At 31.1% G+C, this 19,481-nt stretch overlaps 1 long non-coding RNA gene across 3 annotated transcripts; it reads right to left on the reverse strand.

Annotated features, from left to right (window-relative positions):
* Positions 1-717: 717 nt before the first annotated feature.
* On the reverse strand, positions 718-5,481 carry LOC126712983 (uncharacterized). Of its 3 annotated transcripts, none has more exons than XR_007651238.1 (8): positions 5,283-5,481; positions 4,465-4,513; positions 4,279-4,371; positions 3,649-3,694; positions 1,633-1,695; positions 1,423-1,523; positions 1,096-1,209; positions 718-936 (listed from the first exon to the last, which is right to left on the reverse strand). It is a non-coding gene; the product is annotated as an uncharacterized LOC126712983 (long non-coding RNA). The 3 variants fall into 3 exon arrangements; XR_007651237.1 differs by having other exon boundaries at positions 1,633-1,716; XR_007651239.1 differs by lacking the exon at positions 4,279-4,371.
* Between the last annotated feature and the right edge of the window lie 14,000 nt (positions 5,482-19,481).

Genomic DNA, 19,481 nt, shown 5'->3' on the forward strand with positions numbered 1-19,481 from the left:
TTTCTCCTGATTTCTGCTTTTGTAATGTATTTTGTCACAGGCTAGTGCTGTTATATATTTACTCTGAATTCTCACGTGAACGAGGGAAAGAAGAAAATGAAGGCAGGTGATGAAAAAAAAAAAATTAATAGTTTGTTTGTGAGCCATGCTTCAAACCAACGTTGCAGATTCATGCCTTTTTTTATATCAAAAGGTTGGAAAAGAACCAGAGTGCTTAACCTTTTCAACAAAATACAAGGTTGAGTTTCAGAATGTTGGAGATGCACTGCCGGTTAGTTCTCATGACACTACAACAAATTTGACTTTTTTCAAGGGTCAAAACCCTTAAAAAAAGTATTAAAAACCCTTGAAAATTTTATTTTAAGAGTCCAATTGACCCTTGATAACCTTCGAAATATATACCGTCAAAAATGAAATTTTAATGGCCTTCGTGGCCCTTAAAATAAGTGCTCTAATCTTATTTTGAGGGTCAAAAGACCCTTAAATAACCTTTTACCAAGGTTTAAAAAAATTATATCTACAACCCTTGATAAATAAGGTTATTAAAGGGGTCTCTTGACCCTCAAAACAAGATTTTATTTTATTAAAAAAAAAAATACAATCATGCACAAATATATATATATATATACACACAAAAATTCATAATTGTATGAATTTATGATACCAAAAGTCAGATTAACCCATCAATATTTATATGATCTAATTCAATAGTCAACAGGGGCAAGAGTTTTAAATTGTAAAAACAAGGTTCTTTGCACAATCTGACATGACAGTAGGTGAATAGAACAAATCCTAATACATCATATATAAGGCCAAAGGTAATGAAAGGAAATAAAAATCGGTTACATGCATAGCTTTATATACGTGTCCCTTCCCAAATTCTAAATTCTTCACATGTTTCCTTATATTAGCAACCCAAATTAACAGCAAAGCCACCTGAAAAAAACAAAAATGGAAATTTCACAATCAGACTAAAGGAACAGAATATCACAACATTGAACTTTCAATAGAAAAACAAAAAAAAAAAAGACAGAAATTAAGGGTTACAGTAAACACATAATGAATCTATCTAAAAACTTCTTCATGGGCAGGTACCTCATGATCATCCAAAAGCCGAAGGGAACCAGATTCGCGATTCAAAAGGTCAACAACAGTCTCATTTTAGATCTCTAAAGCAGAAACCCTCAAAACAAAATCCCTCTCTTGGTGCTGCGAGATTGAAATAATTTTACACAAGGGGGAACAGATATAAACTCAACTTGAAAAATCGTAAGATAGTACAAGATTATACATAATAGTAAGCTATGAGATTTAACATGCATGTTTGTCCTTCAGAAGATAGTATGTTTCAGCTTGATTTACAAGTGTGTAATTATTTATGATATTTTTCAATGAAAAGGGGGGGGTCCTAGAAGAACTTACATTTCTGATATGTTCATAGAGATCCTTAATAGCATTTTCTGTGATTCCTCTCATGGTATAAGTCTTGCCACTGCTAGTTTGCCCATATGCGAAAATTGTTGCTGCAAAAAAAGGTGGGGAAGTACTTACAATCGGCCAAAAGAACCAGTTATCACTCGAGAAACATAATTAAAATTACAAGTTGCACGCTAAAAATAAGCTGCAGCTAACCATTAATTCCAGTAAGTACAGATAGAGCCACATCCTTAGCACCTTCTTCATAAACCTTCTGAGCTGAGCACGTAGGACTAAAAACTTTATTTGTCACATTCGAATAACAGAAAGCAAACAAAAATCCCATTTCATTTATCAATCCCCCAATAAATAAATAAGCAAAACACTCGTTATTGTACATCGTCTATACACATCCTTTCATGTGTTAAGTGTGGACATACTTAAAAAATGTGGACAACGCGTGTGAAATTATGGACACTTGTGTGTACAAAGGTGTACATTAACGTGAACATTTAAAAAAAATTAGTCAATTTAGATATAACAGCATATATATATATATTCCAAGGTGAACACTTGTAAATCAAGCTGAAACATACTTTCTTCTGAAGGACAAACATGCATGTTAAATCTCATAGCTTACTATTATGTATAATCTTGTACTATCTTATGATTTTTCAACCACTAAGGCATTTGATATGAAGTAACTTCACAATGAAAGACAGTTTTGTATACTTGTAATCTAGAAAAAGTTTCTGCTCGTTATCTCCTAGTTTCAGAAAAAAGTTAGCTGCATCATCATTAGGCTTTTCAAGAGTACTGTCACCACTGGAATCTCCAGCTACACAACTGGCTGCATTAAAGGCTGCACAATAATCTTCTACCATCTCACTCAAGCCATCCCCGTCTGACTCATCATCACCATCCAAACTATCACATGTTTGAAAATGTCTCTCCTCACCATGTCTAAACCAATGAGTATAACTTGGGAGAATACCAATAGTAAGCAAATCAGCCTCAACATCATCTCTGGTCTTTGCAAAGTAGTTATTGCATTTCTTACACGGACGATAAATTTTATCCCCCATTATTGTATGCTCAAATGCAAAATCAAGGAAGTCTTTAATTCCTTGTCTATACTCAAGAAGAGCTCTATTCCTGAGCTTTACCCAATTCCGTTCCATCTAAAGTTGGATTAAATTTTTTTTTAAATCTTCAATGAGGGACACACCTTAAGTTGTCCTCAACCGGAAAAGAGTACTAAATCTAATGGAAAAGGCTGCATAAAAGAATATTTCAATGTAGAGTTTGAGACATTATATAAATCCAGTGGACATTATATTTCAAAGTACTTGATGATCTTAAGCTCTAAGGATATGATACAAGAGGAACCGGAAACAATCTACCAACCCACTGTTTCTATGACTAGAAACAGTTTTTTTTTTTTTTTTGGTGAAAAATTTATTTGGTCATTTAGAAAGTGTATTTACTATTTAGTGCATATACGTGTTAATGCAGCAAATCAGAAACTCATTGGCAAGCTGAGCAGAAACTTTTCAAGAAGTGACTGCTAAGAACTGTTAGAAACTAGACAACAAGAACAGCCTAAAAATAGTATAAGTAAATATCAAATAATGGGAGATCAAGGGGATTCTAACAACAAACATCCAAAGTGCATTCATTTACTTGTGTAGAAGCCCACAGTCATTTCCTAAAACAGGTATTTATGAACAAAATGAGAAAGAAAAAAAAAAGAAACAGAGGCTTGGGAACTTGGCATGTACCCTATCCAACCAAACAAATAAGCTCATACAACAAACTAATCCAACGTATATGTTTGCATTGATTTAGAAACAGGGCCAAAATTCTAAGAAATTTGAAAACTAGACAAAAACAAGATGGTTAATATCTGAGGCACCAACTTAGTTGCATTAATCATTATTTAATATAATTTCTCAGCACTCTGCAGCTTTTATTTATCAATCTCAATACACCTAAAACGATTTCCAAATTTAGATTTTGACTTCAATCATTTTGCACTGGAAATACATTCCCAATAGAAGAAAAGTTATGTTGCATCAACACATCTTATAAACAAACACAAGCTAATATTCAGTCTCTACTCTATCATCACCAAGAACTTTATCAACTAATATTTTTCCAATGATTAAAAACTTATGTCAGCAAGAACTCAGATTATCAAATTGATCATTTTAAATTGTTGGGATAACTCACCTGCCCAAAAAATGCGTTGATAGAAGTTGTAGCAAGTCCAAGTAAGCTGCAAAAGAAGAAATAATAGAATCTAGTCAACTGCCAAAAGAGCGAACAAAAAGGTAACAGTCTAATGCTTTCAGTAAGTAAAGGTAACACAGAATGAATTCACCCAACTATTATTAAAAGAGTGATAAGCATCCATAATATTAAGTGGAAAGACGATCCGCTGTCTAACCCACTCTGTAGACTTATTCAGTCCATTCCACAGCACAATCATAATTCCAGGAAGGTAAAAGAAACAGTATTTTATATGAGACAATAACAGTGTCCTATTTCCTACTTCAAATAGGACACTCTACTGCAATCTATAAGTGAATTTGGCTAGAAGCAACCATAGCAATAGCACATAGCAATCTCTCTAGTAAATTTACAATTAATGAAAAGTGAGAACAATAGTTTATCAAGACTATCCACTATCATGTCAGGTATACAACTATCTTATGCACATAAAAGCAAGCAGACTCACCATACAACAGAAAAAAAAAATAAATAAATAAAATTGATAAAAAGGCATGCTATTTATATAGCTTTGCTGTTGCACTTTTTACTTAACCCTAAATAAATAAATAAATAAAGGAGAATTGTTACCTTTTTGCTATATTTAAAATCATTTGGGAAGAAAATGCAGAGGCAGGTTGAAAGAACAGGGAGCCTTAACCAATAGAAACAACTTATTGGGGCCTAATAAATGACAAGAAAAAATATAGATCTTTTATTTTTGCTAAGTAAAAAAGAAATGAGGATTAGCAAGACAAAACTCATTCAATTAACTACCTGGATTGGAACCAGATCTAGCACCCTTTGAGATCAGCGTCCGAATAGCCTGTCAAACAAAAATATTTATAATTCTATTGGAGCCCATCCTTTTAAACCATAAAATATGAACCAAAGCACTGGAAAAAAATAAATAAACAAGAAATAAAACTAAATTTGCCTTAACCATTCTGTTATCTAAACAAAAACTTGTGTCCATTCCAAATTACCATCAAAAGAAAAACCGATAGCATTTCAATAAACCCATCATCCCAAACACAATGTTTAAAATAGTAAATTACGAATTAAGGTCCTCTGAGTCTCCAAAGTTTTAGGGTAACTCCACTCTAGAATTGTTAAAATACTACTATTTCACTATAAACCCAAGTAAGCTTTAAGCACTACTAATATTCCTCTACTACTAAACACAAATTCCCAATAGCTAACAATGATACCCAGTAGATCCGTACAGTTCAAAGTCAACACTCACCACCAAAGCCAACAAGTTGGACGATGCAGATTGAATAAACACACACACACACGGAGAGAAAGAAAACTAAATTTGAATACACAAACACAATAAATCAAGTCTTAGAGAGTGTCTAAAAAAACTCAATCAATATTTGTATGAAAACTGTAAAGGAAACAGAGATTATGATTTGAAATCGAATAATGAAATTGCAAAGGTCGAACAATTAGAAATCGAAATAGGGAAATCGATGATGAGCTCAGTTTTCTGAGAAATGTGAAACGAAAATCATGGGGAAATCAATGAAAAAGTGTGGGTAAACCAAAAAAACAAAAAAATCAAAGATGAAATTAGGGTTTGTGATTCGTACCTAACCGGAGCTGAGAAACACAACGCCAAGAGAGAGGAAGAGTCACAAAACCGAGATCGTACCTAATCGGAGCTGTGCGATTACGTACCCAATCGATGATCGTTGAGCTCTATGAGATCTCCATGATCGTCGAGCTCGATGAGATCTCCATGCGCTCTGTGAGATTTCTCAGTTTCAGGCTTTCAACGAAAGATCTGTGTTTCTTGGTTACGTTTGGGCTATATTTATAAATTTTGTTGGGCTTTTTAAAGGGATGACAATTTTGTTGTGGGCTTTTTTCAAGGGCTGAAAAATTTGTAATTTTTTATCAAGGGCTGTGGGTTGAAAAAACTGACACGTTTTTTTTTTTTTTTTTCCACATCTATTTCAAGGGTGTTTTAATTTATTTTGAAGGTATAAATAACTTTTGAAATAAAGTTAAGTAATATATCCTACCGCATTTGTATTTATAGGTTGTATCGACAGATTTTAGTAAACCCTTGATAAAAGAGGGTTGAAATAACTGAACTTTGTTGTAGTGTGACTAGGGCTTTACTCTTTGTTCTTCTTTTGTTATTGCTAGAATTTGGCAATTATATGCCTTAAAGTTAAAGGTAACACACCAATTAGATAATCATTTGAAAAAAAGTAATGCTGGGAATCACAAATTTTACTACATTAGATTTACAAAATGATACGTTAACTTTTAAATGCTACACAAAAAAGTAATTAAGAAATTTATTTTGCCTTGTTTATATGACATCAAGCATATTCATTGTCACATTAATTTGAGTGCAAAACTAGTTTCAACTTAAAGGAGTAAAATGTTTAATGCAATTTAGTCAAAATCAAAATTGAAATTGACTCCAAAAATATATAGTAAAAAGTGTGATTTAACCCAAAAAAAAGGAGAAATTTCAGCAAAAAAACAAAAACCAAAAAAGAATTAAGCCAAACATATTAAAGGTTTTGACAATTTTAGAGAATATATGGGTATTTCTGTCATTTTGAATGTTTTATTAGGTATTTTTGTCATTTTAAAAGGTTTTTTTTTGGGGGGGGGGGGTGGGGGTATTTTAGTCATGCGAGGGTGTTTTTGTCAATTTAAAAATTGTAAGTATTTTTTTTCAATAATCAATTTTGATGTTTTTTGTATTTTGTTTATTTTGGAGAGAGAGAGAGAGAGAGAGAGCGAGAGAGAGAGAGAGAGAGAGAGAGAGAGAGACCAAAGTTAGGGTGTGTATAGATGGAGTAGGAGGGTTTTTCAACCCAACTCGATCTTATTGGGTTGAGAGATTCTTATTTTTTAACCCAATAAAATCATTGTAATTCCCATAACATGCAAAATTATATTCCAAATTCATTGAAATAATTATCATAATACCAAATAAATCAAACTAAAAAAATAGTAATAAAATACACTTAGAGCATGTTTGGCATATTGAATGGGGATTACAACATGAATGTTAATTTTTATTATTGAAAATCTTTATTATTGCGAATAAAATGTATTATAATATAATAATTAAACCTATTCATAATCTTGGTTCTAAGTTGTAACATTAGAATAAAACTTAAGATCTATAATTATGAAATATATTACTTATACAATTATATATATATATATATATATATATTTAAATATTGTTTAAAAAAATTGAGAGAGAATTGTTTTTTTTTTTTAATTTATAATTTTTTATGCATACAGAAAGTTTGTATATTTGGAAATATATTAATTTTAGAAATTATTACTTGAATAGTTATTGCAACATTCTTAGAATATCTATTCATAGCTATTACAATCTTAAAGAATAGCTATTTATAAGGAATGCACATTCCCTAAAATAAAACATAACCAAACTATCGAATAGTTAAGCCATAGATATGGTTATTATATTATAGTGTCTATTACAGTTTATCAAACATGCTCTTGTATATATATCTCAATTTGAGTTGGATTATGATAAGAGTGTTGTGAGTTGGATTTCAAGGATTGTGATTAAGGGCTGACTTGTCAAGATTAGTTAGTTACCATGCTGATGTAAGTAGCTGCTGTGCTGATGTCAAGTTAGTTTTTGATAGTTGATCAAGTTAATTAGAAGTTAGTTACAAGTTTTAGAGTGGTAATGAGAGTTGTAATTAGCAAGTACTATAAGAAGGCAAATGTTGTACAGTGTAATTCAGTTTTAGAATGTATAATCAAAATCATCATTCTCATCTTTCCTCTCTAATCATCGTCTCTCTCAACTTCTTTATGAACCTGATCCTTCTTAATGTTCTTCTTTCCCTTTAGTTCATTCAATTCTATTCTCTCCATTCAATTCTTTTAAGAATCAATAAAAATCCTATCAGATTAAATGGATTGAAAGAACTATTAACTCAAACCTAACCCCTCCAAAGGCTTACAAAAATTCTAATCCACTAATCCATGAAAAAACCCTAGGTTTTGGGTTGGGTTGGATTGATTTTGTTGAGTTGGTGGGTTACATATACACCCCTACATAAGGGGCATAACATTTTCAGTTCTAAAGAGAGCATTTTTCCTGGTCAATAGAAAATGATTTCAATTGGACTAAGTTTTTTTGCCACCCCAAACACTTGAAAAAGAACTAACCATTTTTTAAAAGATGTTTTATGCTAAAACAAAAAGAAACTTAGTGACCATTTGGTAGGATTTTTTCTTTGTTGAGATAAAAGTGCTTTATTTTGGATAGAAATGCTAATAGTGCTTCCTAACAAAGGACAAATAATTTTTAATGAAAATATGGTGAGTAGGGATAATGACCCCGAAGTAGTGACAGGAGAATGGGTTTTGCTCAAGCCACCCTATCTTGAATGTGTATATATTATTTTATTTAATATTTTTGTAAATTATTTGTATTTATAATTTAATATTTTTCTACATATCCTATTATATAATTATTTTTGTGTACATATTTTATTATCACTCCCAAAATATTATCCCTCTCTCTCTCTCTCTCTCTCTCTCTCTCATATCAATGATAGTAAGGAGAAAGTATCTCATGAGACCTATGTCTCATGAGACTATCTCATGCAAGAATTTTTCGATAGTAAGATACCTCTAACCTACCCCCTTTTTAGCCTCATAGTAGTTTTCCCCTCTCCGAAGAAAGGATAAGGCAAGGACAAGACACTCTTGATTCAACCCTTGTATTTAAAATGACAGCTTTTATTTCAATGTCCTTTTAGGCCAATGAGCATGCATATGTAAATTTTGGAATGCAAATCTAGTGCCCGTTTGGTTTCAGTTGAAACCTGCGTTTATGTTTTGCGTTTTTTGTTTTGTTTTTTTTTTTTTTTCCTACACGTGAACATGTGATTTTATTGTGCAAATGACAAAAACACTATTCATGTACTGTTTATGTACTGTTTACGGATCCCACAACACTATTCACATATTTAAAAATTATTTTACTACAGTGTTTTCAGTTTTCAGTTTCAGCAATAATAAGTTCAATCCAAACGGACCCCTAGGCTCTAAAAAGTGGGGAAAATTTTTGTATGAGACGTTCTCATGAGACCATCTAATGAGATACTTTCTCCTAGAATGGACGATAAATATGGTTAGCAAATTGGCTCAAAACTTTTACCCGATTAAATATTCCTTTCTTGGTTATTTTCATTTTGTACCTTTGTGCTCAAATCTTATATGGAGTCTAATAATAATTTCAGATCTATTTCTTTATATTTTGAATTGTGCTTTTGTTAAACACCTGAACACGTGCTCTATTTGGTTGCCCAGGAATCGTAGCAAATGATAATCTAGAATATTTAAATTTCACTTACAAAATTTTTGAACTGGTTTAAAAATTTTTAGATTTTCTTACATCTTAGGCGCAGCTCTGTATGAATGAGGGGTGTACGAAAAACAGAAATCGAAATTCCAACTACCAAGTAATTATGAATATTTGAGCTCTTGTAAAAAAAAAAAAAAAATGGAACTTAAATACCACATTGTGAATCTTGGATGTGGAGGAAGTGTGGGAATGTATCACAGTTTTTCAGTGTGCTAATATTTTGGGAATATTTAATTGAATGATGGAATTCAAATTTAGAATGTTAGGTATCGGGATAGTCTAGAAAATGATAAATGAAATTTCGGAATCTTGAACCTTGGATTCTTCATTAGTGGAAAACATTTTGGTATTGGAAAAGTTGTGGAAAAGATAACATCCTCTTGGTTTATAAGTTTTTGAATAAGTACCTTTTTAGTTTTATAATTATTGAATAACATTTCAAATCTATGATTAAAGAAATTTGTGTTGCATATTGAGGGAGGAAGAGTGTAAGTCATGCGATAATTGCTTGGTGAGAAGGTTTAGGAGAAGAAAACTTGTACCTTGAAATCAAATTATTAACATTTTATATTAACCCTCTATTCTGAATGATGTGATAAATTAAGTGGCTATTGGCTCATGGGTTTTAACTATTGTGGGGGGAACTTGTGCATCTTGTGTTCTACATAGGTAATTGTTGACGAAAATTGTTAACCAATTTTTAACTATAATTGTTAGATTATGTTTAACGAACGTTGTCAACTTATGTTTAACAAACATCGTCAAATTAATAAACATTGTCAAATTCATCAAACATAATTTCACTCATAGGCCTTTCGGCGTATGAGTTTTATTGATATAAGTAGTACTCATTCAAGGTAATGTATCTCTTAATTACAATCCCTTATTTCAAGGGAAGACCTTTAATTCCAACCACGTTGTCATTACACATGAACTTATTATTATTATTATTATTATGTTTTGAGGGGGATATGTAGTGTTTATTTATTTATTTGTGGTTGCACCTAATTTATTTAGGTTGCCTACGTACCCTTGGCGGGGATCAAGCCATTTCGTAGTTCTTAATTTGAGGTTTTAGATTCAAAATCCTCAAATTGATTTTGCCCAATTTAAATGATGGACATTTAAATCAAATACTTTGTATTTAATTAAGCATCGACTTAATTTTACTTTTGGGTGAAATAATTGGTTTTAATCTCAAGAATAAGTCAAAGACCATGGAAATTGAATCAAGGATTCTCTTTTTGAGAAGTTAAATCTCCAAGTAATTTTCCCATTCTTTCATTTGCTTCTTTGTAGGAATTTTAATGATATTTTGATTGAGATTTCCAAATTTAATTAAGGGAAAGAAAACTTCTTTGAAGCAATTTTATTTTATTTTTATGAACATTGGGAATTAGAAAATATCCTTAGATAAATTTTTATGGTCATTTTATTTTGAGATTTATTAATTCCAATCTTGATTAAGAAATTATGAATTCCAAAGAATTAGTCATATTAGAATTTGAAGGAATTGGAATTCTTTTTTTTTTTTTTTTTGAGAAACTGAAGGAATTGGAATTCAATTCCAAAGAATTAGTCATATTAGAATTCTCATTTTACTCCATTAAAATGGTAGAGTCGAGGACTCCATTGATGGGGTAGAGTCAAAGGCTCCAATAATGGGGTAGAGTCAATGACTCTAATTAGTGGGGTAGAGTTAAAGACTCCAATTAATTTGGTAGTGGAAGAATTTTTATTTGGTAATGTTCAAATAGGATTTGAGAATCAAGGACTCTTGTATAAAGCTTCATGCATAGAGTTAGGAACTCCTCATGAAACCCAACCCTATTTGTTTTACCAAACAAAAATTATTTAGAGAAGGATGAGAGAATGATTTTGGTAGTGGGAGAATTTTTATTTGGTAATGTTCAAATATGATTAATGAGTCAGGGACTCTTATATAAAGTTTCATGCATAGAGTTAGGAACTCCTCATGAAATCCAACCCTATTTGTTTTACCAAAAAAAAATTATTTGAGAATGAGGGAGAGAGAGAGAGAGATAGATAGAGAAGAAAGGAATTTATGAAATCCTATATACAAACTTATGCTGCGTAATCCTCCTTTGCTTGACTTTACTCTCTCCGTCCGTGCCTCTCTTTTTTTTGCTCTCTATGTCTTTGCTATGTGTGTGTACTTGCTCTCTTTTTATGTCTTGTTTTTTTTTTTTTTTTTCGTCTTGTGCGTGCCTCTCTCTATTTATAGAGAGATTCCAAAGAAGCTGTTCCTTATTCTTCTCTCAACTGATCAGATCTTGGAGTAGTTTTCGTCGGTTTTTCCTCCACAACTCCTAATTTCATGTTGTGCCGTGACCCACTTTTCAGCTTTTTTTTTTTTTTTTTTTTTTTTTCTCTGTTCCGTTGCTTTTTAGTCTCCTTCTTTTTAGTTTGTGACAGGCTGACAGACCACTTCCACCAAACCGTGTTCCTCACTTTCTGGTGGTGACACTTCTTTATTCACTTTTCAGCTTTTCAATTTTTTTATTATTATATTTGCTTTGGCCATCTTTCACTCTTTATCTCATTTTTGTTTTATTTAATGGCAGACTTACTTTTTGTTAATGCTATGCCCACCTTCCCTTATTTTTCTCACTTTTGTCCTTTCTTATAGGTAATAGAGGACTAGCATACTAGTAGCTCTTTACCTCACGTGAACTCATTTTAGAGTCTTTTTTGGCTAAATATGACCAAAAATGAAGTTTATTAGTGTCATAAGTACTGTTTAAAGTTATTTAGTAAAATGAGGAAAAAAACTGAATTTTGACATTAAAATTGTCGAAATTGCAAGAAAAAGTATAATGTGTAAGGAGAGAGAGAAAATTGAATTAATAGCTCTTTACCTCACGTGAACTCATTTTAGAGTCTTTTTGGATAAATATGACAAAAAATGAAGTTTATTAGTGTCATAGGTACTGTTTAAAGTTATTTGGTAAAATGAGGAAAAAAACTGAATTTCGGCAATAATATTGCCGAAATTGCAAGAAAAAGTACAATATGTTAGGGGAGAGAGAAAATTGAATTTCGATAATGAGATTACTGAAATTCTTGTCCTGCCCAAGCTCGGGGGCCGAAAGAGAACAATTGTGGCAACCAAGTTGCTGAAATTGTAGGGACGAGGAGAGAGAAAATATGAATTGTGGGAACCAAATTATTGAAAATGGGAGGGAAAAAAAAAAGAATTGTAGCAACCAAGTTGCCGAAAATGAAGAAAAAAAAAATGCTACGTCTACAACATTTTTATATTATTTTCACAATAAATTACAGGTGGTTTGTTATTATTGGTTCAAATTTGAACTTAACACTAAGATTACGTTTTTGCCCCAATAATAATAATCAGTAACAATCTGGCATTTAGGATTTTTTATAAAAATGTTGTGGACGTTTCATTTTTTAAAAAAAAAATTGTGGTGCCGAAATAGAAAGAAAAAAAAAAGTGACAAATTGATTTGTGGCAATAGCATTGCTGAAACAAAGGGGAAAAAAAGTGACAAATTAATTTGTAGCAATAGTATTGCGGAAATAGATCACAATAAAGTGATTTGTGGCACTGACAAATTTATTTTCAGTTTCTCTCCTTGTGGTTCACTGTTTCAAGACTGCAAATTTTGTTCAATGACCGAAATTGTTCAGGACTTTGTTACGTGCACTCATGTGCATGTGTGCTAGGCATTAGAATACTCTAGACTGTATATTTTTTGTCGTGGCAATAGAGCTCAATTAATTGCATCCTTTATCAATTTGTCAAAGTGCATTAGATTAGTTTAGACTCTATATTTTTTGACGTGGCGATTGAGCTCAATTAATTGTATCCTTTGTCAATTTGTCAAAGTATTTTTGGCAATGCCATTATCACAAATCACTTTATTGTGATCTATTTCAGCAATATTATTGCCACAAATCAATTTGTCACTTTTTTTTTTTTTTTTTTCGGCAATGCTATTGCCACAAATCAATTTGTCACTTCTTTTTTTTCCTTCTATTTCGGCACCACAATTTTTTTTTAGAAATGATATGTCCATAACATTTTCACAACATTTTTATAAAAAATCCTAAGTGACAGGTTGTTACTAATTATTATTATTGGGCCAAAAAGGTAATCTTAGTGTTAGGTTCAAATTTGAACTAATAACAACTAACCACCTGTAATTTATTGTGAAAATGATGTAAAAATGTTGTGGACGTAGCATCTTTTTTTTCCTTCATTTTCGACAACCTGGTTGCCACGATTCATATTTTCTCTCTCCTCATCCCTTCAATTTCGGCAACTTGGTTGCCACAATTGTTTTCTCTTTCGGACACTCCCCCTAGCATGCACTTGGGGCACTTCATGGGCAGAGCTTGGGTAGGACAAGAATTTCAGTAATTTCATTACCGAAATTCAATTTTCTCTCTCCCCTAACACATTGTACTTTTTCTTGCAATTTCGACAACACCTTTGCTGAAATTCAGTCTCTTTCCTCATTTTGCCAAATAATTTTGAACAGTACCTATAACACCAATAAACTTCATTTTTTTGCAATATTTAACCAAAAGACTCCCCCAAAATTGGTTAAGCTAGCCCTGTGTTAAATAGCTAAAATATTCAAGCTAAAACTAATACATAGATATGGCAAATCATTACTGTTGAAACTAAAAAAATAGTGTCATTAAAAAGAATGTCATTGCATGGCTTGTGGACTAAAGTGCCACATCACGGCTTGTGGATTAGTTAATATGATGAGACCAAACGGAGTCTTTTGGCTGAATATTGCAAAATCCAAAATTTATTTGCGTTATAGGTACTGTTCGAACTTAATTAGCGAAATGAGGAAAGAGAGAGAATTTCGGCAACAGTGTTGCCGAAATTTAACAAAAGTAGGAGAGAGAAAGAGGAAAAGTTGAAGAGAGAAAGATTTTGAATTTCGGCAACGTTGTTACCGAAATTCCTCTGCCCAAATTCCCTGCCCGAGCTAAAAAAAAAAAACCAATTGCGGCAATGCCATTGCCGAAATAGGGAAAAAAAGAAAATTTTTTCTGGTAATTGTGGCAATGGCATTGCCAAAAATGGGAGGGGGAAAAAAATTGAATGGAATTGTGGCAATGTCATTGCCGAAAATGGAAGGAAAAAAAAAATTGTTGTTGCCGAAATCTGGGGAGGAATTTAAAAAAAAAAAGTGTTACGTTCCCAATATTTTTATAATACTTTCACAACAAATCACAGGTGATTAGTTATTATTAGTTCAAATTTGATTTTAACACTGAGATTACTTTTTTAATCCAACAATAACAACCTGCCACTTAAAATTTGTTGTAAAAATATTCTAAAAATTGTATGTACCTATCATTTCTTAAAAATAATAATAATAATAATAATAGAATTGTGGCAATGGGATTGCCGAAATAGGTGGAAAAAATTTTCACCTATTTCGGCAATACCATTGCCGAAAATGTGAGGAAAAAAAAGAGAGAAAAGAATACAATTGTGGCAATGGGATTGCCGAAATAGGTGGAAATTTTTTCCACCTATTTCGGCAATCCCATTGCCACAATTCTATTCTTTTCTTTTTTCTTTTTTTAAAAAAAAATGATAAGTACCTACAATTTTTACAATATTTTTACAACAAATTTGAAGTGACAGGTTGTTATTGTTGGATTAAAAAAGTAATCTCAGTGTTAAAATCAAATTTGAACTAATAATAACTAATCACCTGTAATTTGTTGTGAAAATATTATAAAAATATTGTGAACGTAACACCTTTTTTTTTAAATTCCTCCCCAGATTTCGACAACAACAAATTTTTTTTTCCTCCCATTTTCGACAATGACATTGCCACAATTCCATTCAATTTTTTTTCTCCTCCCATTTTCGGCAATGCTATTGCCACAATTACTAGAAAAAATTTTCTGGTTTTTTTAAGCTTGGGCAGAGGAATTTCGGTAACAGCGTTGTCGAAATTTAAAATCTTTCTCTCTCCAACTTTTCCTCTTTCCCTCTCGTATTTTTGTTGAATTTCGGCAACAGTGTTGCCGAAATTCTCTCTCTTTCCTCATTTCGCTAATTAAGTTGGAACAGTACCTATAACGCAAATAAATTTCAGATTTAGCAATATTAAGCCAAAAGATTCGACCAAACGTGTGATGGTCTACAAAAAGAGTCTTTTGGCCGAATATTGCTAAATCCAGAGTTTATTTGCATTATAGGTACTGTTCCAACTTATTTAGGGAATTGAGGAAAGAGAGTGAATTTTGGCAACGGTGTTGCCGAAATTCAACAAAAGTATGAGAGAGAAGGAGAAAAAGTGGGAGAGAGAAAATTTTGAATTTCGGTAATCACATTACCGAAATTCTTGCTGCCCAAACATGCTGACCGAAAACCAGCCGAAATAGGGGAAAAAAAATTTGTGGCAATTGTGGCAATGCCATTGCCAAAAATGGGAGGAAAAAAATAAATAAAGAATGGTTACCGAAATTTGGGGAGGAATTAAAAAAAAAAATGCTACGTCCACAATATTTTTACAACATTTTCACAACAAATCATAGGTGATTAGTTATTATTAGTTCAAATTTGAATTTAACACTGAGATTACTTTTTTAATCCAACAATAACAACCTGCCACTTAAAATTTGTTATAAAAATATTGTAAAAATTGTGTGCACATATCATTTCTTAAAAAAAAAAAAAAAAAAAAAGTGGAATGGATTTGTGGCAATGGCATTGCCGAAATAGGAGGGAATTTTTTTTCCCCCTCCTATTTTGGCAATGCCATTGCCACAAATCCATTCCACGTTTTTTTTTTTTTTTAAATTTTATTTTATTAAGAAATGATATGTGCACACAATTTTTATAATATTTTTACAACAAATTTTAAGTGACAGGTTGTTATTATTGGATTAAAAAAGTAATCTCGTGTTAAATTCAAAATTGAACTAATAATAACTAAACACCTATGATTTGTTGTGAAAATGTTGTAAAATATTGTGGACGTAGCTTTTTTTTTTTAATTCCTCCCCAGATTTCGGCAACCATTCTTTATTTATTTTTTTCCTCCCATTTTTGGCAAAGGCATTGCCACAATTGCCACAATTTTTTTTTTCACCTATTTTGGCAACGGCATTGCCACAATTGGTTTTCGGTCATCAGGTTTAGGTAGTAGGAATTTCGGTAATGTGATTATCGAAATTCAAAATTTTCTCTCTCCCACTTTTTCTCTTTCTCTCTCATACTTTTGTTGAATTTTGGCAACACGGTTACCGAAATTCACTCTCTTTCCTCATTTCCCTAAATAAGTTGGAACAGTACCTATAATGTAAATAAACTCCAGATTTAGCAATATTCAGCCAAAAGACTCAATTTTGGGGTATATGGCGAAACTTTTAAGTGGAGTTTTTTCTTATCTTACATTTAAATATTAATTTAATTTTTATATTTATTTAAAATATGTTTTTCTTGGTTTTGTTGTATTTTTTTAAAGGGAAATGCTAAAGAGTGCCTTTAAGGCATTAGTTAACAATCTATTTTATGAAAATTTTGACATCATTTTTATAGAAAATGAAAAAAACTGTCAAAATATTAATTGTTTTTTTTTCTTTTCCCATAAAAATTTTCTTTAACTGGATTGTTAACCCCTTCTTAAATGCTAGTAACAAATTTATACATAGATAAATTTCTTTTTTTCAATTCTCTCTCTCTCTCTCTCTAGATGGATATTTTTTAATAGGCATTTTATAATTGAAATATATGTATATATATATATATAAATGTGAATAAATGAAACATGATTTATAATAGAAAACTATAATTTAATTAAAATAAAATTTAAAGTATAAAACAATAGAAATTTTTTTTAAGAAGAATAAAACAATAGAACTTGATTTATCAAAGCAAGATTGCAACTTTACAAAATGAACATATCTAAAAATTAATTTCTCACATAAATCAACAAATTAATATTGATACAAAGTAACTATAAATTTAGATTGCAACTTTATTAAATGAACAAATCTTAAAAATTAATTTATCAAATAAATCAATAAATTAATATTGATACAAAGTAAATTCTAAATTCATATTTTCTAATTATATTAAATTTTATACGGATATTTAGATTTGATTAGAATATTTTATTTTTAAAAAGCAAGATAACTTATGACAAGTGACAACAGTGAAGGATTTGGAGACTAGGGCGATGGTCCTTGTGTACCAGAGTAACAAAAGTCAAACTAATATGCCTAGTGGTTGAGCCGGCCTTGAAGTTTAACACATTATTGTTTCTTGAATTTGTTACAACACCAGCCTTTTATGATAGAAAACATGATTTATAATAGAAAACTATAATTTAATTAAAATAAAATGAAAAGTATAAAACAATAGAACTTATTGTACTCGCGTTCTCTTGAACCGCTCCCACACTGTACCCCTGTGCACGTTCTATTGTACTCGCCCTTTCTTTTGGAAGTGCATTGGGGGCTGCCTTTGATGGCGTGCCGTTCTTCCCATCTAGGTTTTGGGATGCCGAGGACAGGATTGTCTCGGCTACATTTCTAGGCCATTTGAACTTTTGCTGCATGTTCTCGGCAACGTCTCTCTTCGGCACGGGCCTTGGGCCCTAATGTAAAGTGGGCCGGGGTCAAATTCTCTGGCCCCACATCAATAAATTAATATTGATACAAAGTACATTCTAAATTCATATTTTCTCATTATATTAAATTTTATATGGATATTTAGGTTTGATTAAAATATTTTATTTTTAAAAGAAAAATAACTTGTGACAAGTGACAACATATCTAAAAAAAAAAAAATACTTAAAATAAAAGGAACCGGTTCTATATTAATATTAAAAAAAATTTCTGGGTTAAAATTAAAAAAGAAAAAGATAAGTGATATAACAAATTCTGGTTTTTCCCTCCTCACACGGCAAATTCTAGATAGACTCACAGGGAAGGATTTGGAGACTAGGGCGATGGTCCTTGTATAACAGAGTAACAAAAGTCAAACTAATATGCCTAGTGGTTGAGCCAGCCTTGAAGTTTAGCACATTATTGTTTCTTGAATTTATTACAACACCAACCTTTTATGATAGAAAACATGATTTATAATAGAAAACTATAATTTAATTAAAATAAAATGAAAAGTATAAAACAATAGAACTTATTTTTTTTTAGAAGAATAAAAGAATAGAACTTGATTTATCAAAGCAAGATTGCAACTTTACTAAATGAATATATCTAAGAAAAAATTAATTTCTCACATAAATCAATAGATTAATATTGATACAAAGTAAATTATAAATTTAGATTGCAACTTTATTAAATGAACATATCTTAAAAATTAATTTATCAAATAAATCAATAAATTAATATTGATACAAAGTAAATTCTAAATTCATATTTTCTAATTATATTAAATTTTATACGGATATTTAGATTTGATTAAAATATTTTATTTTTAAAAAGCAAGATAACTTATGACAAGTGACAACATATCTAAAAAAATACAAAAATAAATACTTAAAATAAAAGGAATCGGTTCTATATTAATATTAAAAAAAAAAATCCTAGGTTAAAATTAAAAAAGAAAAAGGTAAGTGGTATAACAAATCCCAGTTTTTCCCTCACATAGCAAATCCTAGATAGACTCACAGTGAAGGATTTGGAGACTAGGGCGATGGTCCTTGTGTACCAGAGTAACAAAAGTCAAACTAATATGCCTAGTGGTTGAGCCGGCCTTGAAGTTTAACACATTATTGTTTCTTGAATTTGTTACAACACCAGCCTTTTATGATAGAAAACATGATTTATAATAGAAAACTATAATTTAATTAAAATAAAATTTAAAGTATAAAACAATAGTTTTTTTTTTTTTTTTTTTTAAAGATGAATAAAACAATAGAACTTGATTTATCAAAGCAAGATTGCAACTTTACTAAATGAACATATCTAAAAAATTAATTTCTCACATAAATCAATAAATTAATATTGATACAAAGTAAATTATAAATTTAGATTGCAACTTTACTAAATGAACATATCTTAAAAATTAATTTATCAAATAAATCAATTGTAAGGACTCAATTTGTAATGATCCCAAATTCGTATTGGGTTCGAACGTTAAAGGCCCAAACAATAAATTTGTAGAGAGTGGGCTAAAAGACTAGGCCTTGGTGAACGGACAGTCGTTAGCCATGGTGTTCATGATGATCACACAAGGGTGAACTGAGCATACCCAAGAAGACTTTCTTCTCGGCACGGCCTAGGTGGCTCCGGTCCTTGGACCTTGTCCGAGGAGTTTAATGTTCTTATTACTCCTTTTATGCTAGGTTTCAATTGTCCTAGGGACGATACATCATCCCCCCCTTTTTGGCATGGATGAATTCTTATATTATAT

The sequence above is a fragment of the Quercus robur genome, chromosome 2 (genome assembly GCF_932294415.1).
Source record: "Quercus robur chromosome 2, dhQueRobu3.1, whole genome shotgun sequence".
Classification (NCBI taxonomy): domain Eukaryota; kingdom Viridiplantae; phylum Streptophyta; class Magnoliopsida; order Fagales; family Fagaceae; genus Quercus; species Quercus robur.